At 32.7% G+C, this 11,094-nt stretch overlaps 1 pseudogene; it reads left to right on the plus strand.

The window, feature by feature from the left end:
• The first annotated feature begins 563 nt into the window (after window positions 1-563).
• Window positions 564-10,024, plus strand: LOC131037581 (uncharacterized; annotated as a pseudogene).
• The last annotated feature ends 1,070 nt before the right edge of the window (window positions 10,025-11,094 follow it).

Below are 11,094 nucleotides of genomic sequence, written 5' to 3' on the forward strand. Positions count from 1 at the left end.
TTGAGGTATTTTTCAAAGGGCATTTTTTGAGTCCAATTTTCAGAGAATTTGAAATGGCATCTGCATCTTCCATTTCTACTCCACTAGTAGTTGAGATCAAGGACAAGACCCATCATGTATTCAAGAAACACCCCTATAAATCCTTGGAAGATGACTCGGTTGGATCTTTCTCTCTCATCCCACAGAAAGTTTTGCACATTGATGATGTTTGAGCATACATTCACTATGAAATTGAGGAAAATGGCTCTGAGAATACCATGGACTTGTATAGTGATAGCATCATGGATGAGATTGGTAATCCCAAGGTAAAATTTTCATAGCTACAGAGAAAGGGTTTCACACAATTCATAAACTTTTCAACATCTGATGAGAAGGAATGGGTGAGGTATGTGCTAATAAGGATCCATGTTTAATTTATATGGCTTGATCAACCATACAAGATGATAGTTGATGTGATTAGGGTAGTAACCTATTTGAATCAAACCAGTAAAAAGCCAGGATTGTATAAGGTCACAAACCCTACTGTGAACAAATTAAATGGTGTAGAGCTTGATGGGCGATCAATGAAGATTAGCACAATAAAGGAGGATGATGTCAAATTTGTTGCAATGGTAATTGGATACAAGGTATATCGGTCTAACATAATAAATTATGTGTCTAACAGTGCTATTCATGCAGCCTACAAAATGGTCAAAGAAGATGCTCATTATGACTCGTGCAATGTGCAATGATAAATCTGAAGAAAATCAAATAGGATAAAAAATATATCTTCAAGTTTAGTTCTTTGGTTATCTGTCTGGTGCTTTATTTCATGAATCAAATCCCCAGAACTGACATAGTACAATGGTCTTTTGACAGACTGGTAGCTCAATAAAGAAAACAAGGAGTTGACAGACTTGGCAACCAAGATTATTAAACATGTTGCTTTGTGGGCTTTCTTTAAAACGTTTTAGGACAAAATAAAACAAAGAGTCAGAATCCCCAAAGAAATTGTGAAGAAATATGAGGGGACAATCTTCTTTATGGTGAACAAAGATGAATTTCTTATGGAAGCAGTTCAACCCCAGATAGTATGGATAATGCCTATGGGGTATGAGGTTGATGAATCCACTTTGGATTCCTACACACAACACTTGCTAAATGCTCTAGTAGACACCAAAGAGGAAAGGTTCAGAACTTCCGAAGAGAAATCAATGGAGATGCATACCAAGTTCATTGATTCGACCAGAAAAAGAAAAGTTGTAAATATTGTCTAGGACATTCTTGTTGAAGAAGGACATCTCCAAGAGAAATTTAGAGCTTCTAGAGCTGCGAGGGATGTAGTTGAGAAAGCGAAGAAAGAAAAGACTGCACCTGCTCCAGTTAAGGTGAAGGTGAGAGAACCTTATCCTTCTTTGGTGAAGACACCTCCTACTGAAGAAGAACCCTCTGGTGCATCTAAGGGGAAAGGTGTTCTAACGAAGAAGCAGAAGCCTCAAGGAGAATATGTGGCAATTTCTCTGATGCAATCTAAGACTGAATCACATACAAACATTCGCATGGCACTAAAGAAAGGATAATTTGCTAGAGTTATCTGGAAACCCCAATTTGGTGGTGAGATGAAAGGGGAAAATGAGAAGAAGACTAAATTAGGCCCTATTGGGAGGCCTACAAGAGGAAGAAAGTTAAGACTCAACTTGAGTCTGGTGCTCAAAAAGGTAAATCTGAATTTGTTCTCTCATTGAAAATAGATTAGTTAATAGATGAAATAATAGTAGATGGCAGTTTGAAGAATGTTGGAGTTTGTTATGTAAAGTTTGATGATGATGACAAGAGAAAAGTTGAGGAAGAAGTTGTTCTTTATTTACACAATTTTAGTAAAACATTGATTGAATTAGAAAAGTCCATTCCACAGGACTTGTACAATTTAATAGATTCTAGAAGAATGTATGCAAGAAAAATTGATAGAGAAATGAAGGAGAGAGAGCTTGTAAATGTATGCACCTGTATTACTCCTAGCGAAGTTAAGATGTTAATTGAAGAAGCAAATAAAAAGGAATTCAGAAGTAAAAACTAGATCAACAGATTAATGATTGGGAATGTAGAGGAGGTGAGGAAAAAGACATAAGAGATATGGAGAAAAATTATCCAAAATGATCCTCTATACAAAGATGCACTTAAGCCATCTTAGTAAAAAAATCCTCTCACAAATTATGTAAATAAGGAGGAGGATACTCAAGATGTTGTGAACCAACAAGTTTTGGATACTGTTGAGGTTGAGCCTACTAAAGAAAATGATAAATCAGCTGAGGTAGAGGATGGTGCACCAAGTGGAGAAGAGGCACCCTAAAGAAGGAAAATATGGATAGGTTGATACTGAGAAGAAGGATGAGGAGAAATAGGAAAAACCATATAAAGGAAAGTTTAAGGAAACAAAGACTCCAATCCTTGTGGCAATTGACACAGCTAAAATTCAAAGCCAAGAGAGTTTTCCGTAGTTCAATATTAGTTTTGATAAACTTTTCAATTAGATGTCTCTCACAAAAAGGATGATAGTTGCTGCTACTCTTCAGGCACAAGACAGTTAGTAGTTAGCATAGATAGAATCTGAAGAGAAGAGACTTATTGAAAAATTAGTCAAAGTTTTGGAACAGGTGGTACCAAAACTGCAACTTGATGCAAACACCAGTTCATCTAGTAAGCTTCACAACTTAGTAGATCATATATCCACCCAATTTGATTATTTGACAAAGGCATCGGCCCAACAAGCTATGGAGAAATTTAAATATGCTAAAGTTCAAGTTTTTTTGCAAATGATTAGTAATGATAAGGCCCAGCTAGATAAGGAGTCAAATCTAATTGATGAGGCCTTAGCGAAAGGTGGCAAAATTTATAAGTCTTGTCTAATTTTGACCAATTTTACTATTGAGATAGACAAGCAAATAAATAGTTGTAGAGGTCATCTAGTTCAGATTTCTCAGGCCTAATTCTATAACTAACCTAACCGACAATATTGAAGGTTAAATTTTGGGTATTATTGAGAAGATTATGAATATTGAGAAGTAGAAGGAGAGGATGATCAGGCAGATAGGTGAGCTTTGGAACCTAATTGGTCCTCGTTGGACACCTTAATGTATCATAATATGGAATGCATTTAGAACATGTCCCAAGAGACTCCTACTAAGATTGCAGCTATAGAATTTCATGCTCATGTTTTGAATGGTTTTATTTTAATTTTGGAGAAGTTGTGAGCAGGATGGAACACATATCCTGGGTTCCTTAAGATGGCATATGTAGATGTCCTGAAGCATGTATAGATTTAATCATCTGGTGAATGTGTATATATGTATAGCCATTTTTTATGCACACCCTCTCTTTGGCATTGTTGTCACAAAGGAAGAGCTGAGGTGAAAAATGTACAGATGAGTTGTATTTATGTAGTGTACAGTCTAGTGAAATGAAGAATTTTGGATTGTTGATCTAAGGGGGAGCCTTAGAATTCTTTTATTCTTTCATCCCATGTACAAGTTTCATAGGCTTTAACACTTAGCCATTTTTCATAAGTGTTTCCATCAATGCCAAATGGGGAGATTGTTGGCAATAGACACTCATCCTGTGATCTGTGATGCTTGATTTATGATCAAGGGTTGTCATTGAAGGAAAGTCTTATTGGAGATTTGATCTAGTAGTTGTGATTCATCTTGTCCAAAAGCTGGAATTAACCAGTAGGTAGTTAACTAGTAAAATAGGGCATCCTAGTAATGTTTTGGTTCAAAATGATTTTTGATGATTTCAATGGTTTTGGTGATTGTTTTTGTGATCTCGATGATTGGGAAGACCCTTAGGAAGCGTGTGATTATAATCTTTTGGTCTAGTGCTATGTTTTATTTGATATTGAAGCTGACTTGAAGGTACACATTACACTTTTGTAGCTGAAGGGTGTGGATGGTAATCATAAATTTTCATCCCGTCAACCTACTCCTCATGATACAAGCCAGGCCAAGGTCTGACACACACCAAACAATAGAACAAGTATGAGGACATATAAAAGGTTTTACTCTTGAGGCAGTTATTTAGTCCTGTATGTAACCTTTCAGCAATTAGCTATGCCCAATCTTTATATCATTTTCATCTAACATGGCCTGGATGAAAATGTACATCCAGTCTTCGCAATAGAATGTCTGTTGGCTCCCTTTCACCTTGTGCAACAAAATTACAATGTCCCTTACCCCCCTAATCAAGATCTCTCTAGTTAAGGGCTTGGGTAATCTAGAATCACCCTTCTAAAATTTTAAGAGCCAGTTCCTGGCTAAAACACTTCTATATTAGGACTTATTTTCTAAGAAAAATCCATAAGACGTGGTTATCATCCAATCCTCATACGGCTCCTTAGGAGGGATTTTCAAAAAAGCCATAATAGTTTCTCTATTTACATTTGTGTTTTGGGTCATACTTGTCCATGCACTCGAGCACTAATTAAGGGTACTATTAACCCACTATACATAATATTCTTCATCATGGGTGAACCAGAGGGATTCCTCTTTTTAAGAATTCATCTAAATCAACATGATCTAAGGACGTATCCCCAAATTCTAGGAGAGAGCAACTAAGACTTGATTTCGACCCTAATTTTGGTGGAACGGGTCTCATTTTCAACAGTAATACAAGCCGCAATAACACCCACTATGGATACTACAACAAAAATTAATAATTTCTTCCTTGAAGCACAAAAATGACAGAGATGATGAAGATTTTCAACTCACCTTTCAGGCAACTAAGTGTCTACTAATCCTGAGAAAAATACCTCCAACGTCGAACCTCCACCTTTCCTAATTTAGCTTCTTCATGAAGATATAAATCTTTCTAAAAATTGATATAGAAGGCTTCAAATTTGGTTTCATGATTACAACAACTCATTCACTCGTATTGATTTATGATGAAGATGACACTTCTAACACCTGCTTTTTTTACAAAAACTTTGCACGATCTCTTATCAAGAAAATGATTACCTCCTTAAGTGAGAATTATTTCAAATAAATCATCGAGATTCCTAGAATATTCCCCTCTATGCCAATCATTTCCCTCCATTGTCCTCCTCTTTTACTATGCTTCTATTTTGAATGTGAAACCATTGAACTATTGAAATCTTGAACGAATGAAGGTTCAAAGGTTCAATTCCATTCACTGCACAACCTTTCTGCATAAGTTACACTTTCCACAACTAAGACATAATACACACAAAGGCTCAATGAACCAATGAACTGATGAATTCTTGACCTAAACTCTGGGTTCAAACAAAAGGTTCAAAGACACAAACACTTTAGACATATAAAGACACATTAATCAAGATGGGCTTCAAGGAAAAAGATAACAATTTGAGAGAATTGACTATGCTAAAGTAAACACATATTACCTCAGCATGAATATTCCAATGCAAGGAAAATCAGTGGATGCAAAAATAGGGGGTAACACCTTGTAATTAGACTTTTATGAGAATTCAATCTTATCACAATTTCTGTAGCTTTTCCCAAACAAATCATACTATTAACTCAAAACACTATCTCAAATTTACTCACTATCATAACAGTGGTAAGATCATTGGATTTTCTATCTTTGAACCTCTCCTTGCTACTATGTCTTTACTGAGAATGGATCTTTAATTATAACTATTATACTACCTTCCAATGTACTTGGAATTTCTCAAAGCCTCGCATATGACTCCTTATGGTATGGCTTCATTTGATTTGGCAATGAGACTTGGTGCCTCATTTATGACTACCCTTTGTACTAGTGATATTTCTCATAAACCACGAACTGGGTTGGCAAGAAATTTATTCAGTTTTTCGCCTTCTTTTTTTAAAAATTTTTATGGAAAAATTAGAAAACCTAGATCATAATTTTTGAGATATGATGAAATCTTGACTCCTTTTCATCATCTTTCTCAATCTATTTTTTATGATCTTGAATAAAAACCATAAAATAAAATCTTGATAGCCATTGATAAAACCATTATAAACAACAATAGAAAAACTTGGGTACAAACCATTATACATATAGAATAAAATCTTATCACTTTTGGTATAGTCACTAATATCTGATTGCTTTCATTGAGAAAGTTTACTATGACCATGAAAGAACAAAGGAATACTCCTATCAAGTGAATTCTTAAAATCAATGTAGATCATTAAGGTGATTCCATATGTGAGATAAGTTCTTTTTTATACTCTTTGGCAATGAAATTCACCTTTGTGTGGGGTCTCTAGGGAACATGGTGTGTGTCAATCTCAAACTCATTGATTCAATTGGTCATGGTTTTAACCAAATTCGAAGAAAGTGTAATGATAGTGGTGGTGGGCAATTGTAAGAAAGTGTAATGGTAGTGGGGTGGCTTTGGCCATAGTAGTGTAGGGCTTAGCACTTGGGCCATCCTATTGTTTAGAAAATCACAAATATTTGATTTAGATATCATGTACACTAGACAAGGTCTAGAGGATGAGAAAACTAATGGAGCTCTTTATATTGTAAATACATAGGATAGAGGGTACATATGAATGATTTATGTGTTAAATAACAAGCACTAATAATATGTTACCTATGCTACCCTACTACTAAAAATAACACAAATAATATCTTAATACATACACAATCAATGAATCTACTTCATACACAATTAGGAATCTAGTGCACAACCAATTAACAATAAAGAGAAACAAAAAAATCGATTGTAACATCATATCTAAAATATAAAACAACATACTATAAGTAATAGCATATGAGTTTAACCTAGACAAAGAAAACAAAACAGCCTCAATGATGACTTTCAATTATTTTCTCTTATAAATACCATAAGAAACCAAGAGAAGAATTTGTCTATGGGTTGCCTACTCTTTAGTACATTTGTCATATTGGTTGGCCTCTCTATTGTGTCTACTACTTCCCTTCCTCATGTTCATGGAGGATTGAGAAGGAATAGACATTCACTTCCTCCTCTTACTTCTTCTCCCTTTGTACAATATGATGTCAAATACTTGACACAGAATTTGGACCATTTAGGTTTCAATCCACATAGCCATGTCACATTTCAATAGAAATATCAAATCAACTCAAAACATTGGTGCGGTGCTTCTTCAGATTCTCCCATCTTTGCTTATACAGGAAATAAAGGATATATAGAATGGTTTACTCAAAACACAGGCTTTATGTTTCACATTGCACCTGAATTCAAGGCCCTTGTCGTCTTCATTAAGGTATGTTATGCTCTTATCTACTCTACCTATTCCACTTCAATATTGATAGAAGAGCATAGCCATTAAATCTATAGAAAAAACAACACAAAACAAAAAAAAATTACTATATAAAGATCTCTAAAAATCTATTATATAAACACTTTTTTAAAACATCCTGATCTAGATCTTACTATACATAAATTGTATATTTTTTGTGATTAATGGATTTTAGTTTTAACGGTTTGTTCTAAATTTGTTTTATTTAAATGATTCATTTGAAATCACACTCTCTCTTTTAGAATAACCCATTATTAGTATGGTTTTTGATGAATCACTTAAATAAAATAAAGTTTAAAATGTATTGTTTAAGTATGATGAAATAGTAGTAAAAAGTAAAGAAATGTTTTTCCAAACTTTAAGATTTTATTCAAAATGAAATGTGGAAATCTATTTGGTTCTATTTTACATTGATTAGCCAAAGAAGATCTCACTATGGGTTTCAATTTATTTCAGCACCGTTACTATGATGAATCAATGCCATATGGGAGTAAAGATGTAGCTTACAAAAATGCCACCACAATTGGCTACTTGAGCTCCTCTCAAGCTTTATCTGATTTCGCTGCATTGATTAAAGAATTTATCAGCAGAGGATTCAGTAGTAGTTGTGTTTGGAGGATCTTATGGTGGAAGTGGGTGTGTTCCAATAATTTTGTGTTATGAAATTTAAAATGCATTGATGAAACCCTATTTAATTGTGTATATATTGCAGTGTTAGCGGCTTGGTTTAGACTGAAGTACCCATATATTGCAATTGGGGCATTGGCATCATCGACTCCCATTTTGGCTTTTGATCTTATTGTAAATCCAGCTGGTTATGACATCATTGTCTCAAAAAACTTCCAAGTATGAACAAATCTTTCCTTGTTATGTCCCATTTGTATTTCACTGCATTTTAACAATTCATAAGATTGAAATCAAAAGATTTGTTAAGAAAACTCTGTATATAATTACTTCTTTCAATATATTAGATTTTTTTTGTTCGAGGATCTATTTTTTAATTTTTTCTTTTGGGTTCTGGTAGAGTTAAAGTGAAGATTGAAATCAAAAGATTTATTAAAAAGACTGTATATAATGAATTCTTTCATTAGAAATCATTATATTAACTTGTGTTATTTTGGTTTGAGGATTTATTTTTTATTTTGGGTTTTATTAGAGTGAAAGTGAAAAGTGCTACAATGTAATAAAGAATTCATGGAAGATACTAAAAAGGATTTCATCAAATCGAAGTAGCAGAAGATTCATCAAAGAACCTTTCAAACTCTGCAAGTAAAACGAGAAATTTTTTGTACACAATTTTCTAATATTTTTTAACTTTTTCTCATGAAAAATTAGTGGCATTGGTCCAGAGATAGTGACTTCGATGGCGTGAAATATTGGTTGAGTCGAACTTACTTTGAAGCTGCAGAAAATTACCCAAGCCCTGCTAACTTTATTCAAAATTTGCCAGCCTATCCCATCAAACAAGTAATAAAAAGTCAATACCCATTTCTCATCATGTTAGTCTTTATTGAAAAAAAAACTTACTTTATATATGCACATGCACATGAATGAATGGAGAAGGATATTCAAAATCTAATATTGGTTTCAAAATTATAGTACAAAATAGGTCAAAAATTTTATACAAAATCTTTAAAAATTTATTTTTGATATAAAATACAACAAAACAAGAATGCTGACCAATTAAAATCTTTAATAATTAATTAAATTTTATTTTCATTATTTTACACTTGTTTGTATAGATGTGGAAGGCAATAGACAATCCATCTAGTGGGAACAATATCCTAAGCTGATTATATGGAGCAATAAACATATTATATAACTATACAGTTTATATGAGTTGCTTTGATTTGGTAGCGAGTGATAAACATGGAGAGGGTGGTTGGGATTTGCAAGTTCAATTTTTTTGGTTTCTATTTAACTATATGATGGTTTGAAATGATGCTTTTAGTTGTGTGTGTAAGTGAAGTATTTCTTTGTTGGGGGTGTAGTATTGCACAGAGATGGTACAACCATTTGTAGATGATTCAGAAGAAAGGAGAATCAACATTCAGTTATATCGAAATGATGCAATCTTGAAATTGTGAAAATGGTATTGAGCCAGTGTGGCCAAGGCCACACTGGATCACCACCGAGTTTGGTGGTCATGTAAGTATAGTCTATTTGGAACATGAACATATTTTCATTTTATTATTACATCTAAATGTAACTATTATTAGATTTTATTGAATCTCCTTCAAAATTTATATGAAGAAATTATATGTGATGCTCATACTTATGTGCATTGTAGAATATCAAGAGGGTTCTCATGCGATTTGGAAGTAATTTAATATTTTTCAATGGATTGAGAGATCCTTGGAGTAATGGAGGGTGAGATGGCTATCCTATTTTATCTACGTTTTTGAATTAGAGGATACAAAGTTATGTTTAATTTTTTATATCATCTTTTAGAATATATTGGTATGTGGATTTTTGAATTTATATTGCAGAGTATTAGAAGATATAAATAGAATCATAGTAGCAATCATTGCTAAGAAAGGTATACTTGAATTCAATTTTATTTGTTTGATGAATGAGTTCATGTTTTGCATTTTACCATTATAAACTTTATTTAAAATGAATGAATTGTAGGGTCACATCATGTAGATCTTAGTTTTGCAACCAAGGAGGATCCAAAATGGATTTTGTAAGTTCGAAAGTAGGAGATTCACATAATTAAAAGATGGATCATGCAATATTACAAGGACCTTCATGCAATTTGAATTTTTTGTTAAGTCACAATAAAAAGCAATATAGTGTTTGTAATTTGATATCTTGTTCCTAAACTTAATTTTTTCTTATCTAAAGGGATTTCATTTCTTAAATTAGAGTCAATGGGTGTCAATTATGTGTAATGTATCTTTTTACAACTATGAAAATATCTTACCTTTATTTTCGGTGCTGATCATTACATTGTTGTTATATATTTTCCTTTGACACTGATAATTATATTGTTTTAGTGGCTTTCTTTTTCTATACCCAACTCTTTTATGAAATTATACTCTTTTTGTTGCAATAAACAATATTCAATATAAAAAAAAAAAAATCCATTGCCTAAACTAGGTTATACATAATTTCAATTACAGTGCATCTACATATATAGTACCAATTGATGACACTTAATGATTATAATGACTAAATAAATGACTGCTTAAACACAATCAATGAATAAATTAATGACTTAATATTTGAATAAAGTAATGACTAAATATATGACTAAATAAATGGCTACCATGACTAAATAGATGACTAGTTAACGACAATCAATGACTAAATTAATTACTAAACATATGACTAAATAAATCACTACATTGACTAAATAAATGACCAGTTAACAACAATCAATGACAAAACTAACAACTAAATCAATGTCTAAATTAAAGACTAAATCATTGAATAACTCAATGACCAAATGAATGACTAAATCAATGACAAAATTGATCAATCAAAATAACCAATAAATGACTAAGATAGTTTAGTCATAAATTTGGTCACATTATAAATGACTGACAATAAACTACTAATGGTCACGTGACCAAGATTAGTCATTTATATGCAATTTTTAGTAGTATTTTTTGTCATATATTGATGTTTTTGTACTAGTTTTTGTCAAACCTCATAAGCAGTATTCAAAAAAATAACTTTTGTCAATTTATTTTTTTATAATGCACTAAAGATTGCATACCTTGCCTATTCATTTTCTTCATAAGCTTGAATCTCATCCAGAGTAATAATACCATTCTTTGGCTGAATATACTTAGTCTCCACATCATTCCAAGTATTGTAACCCACA

The sequence above is a fragment of the Cryptomeria japonica genome, chromosome 11 (genome assembly GCF_030272615.1).
Source record: "Cryptomeria japonica chromosome 11, Sugi_1.0, whole genome shotgun sequence".
Lineage (NCBI taxonomy): Eukaryota > Viridiplantae > Streptophyta > Pinopsida > Cupressales > Cupressaceae > Cryptomeria > Cryptomeria japonica.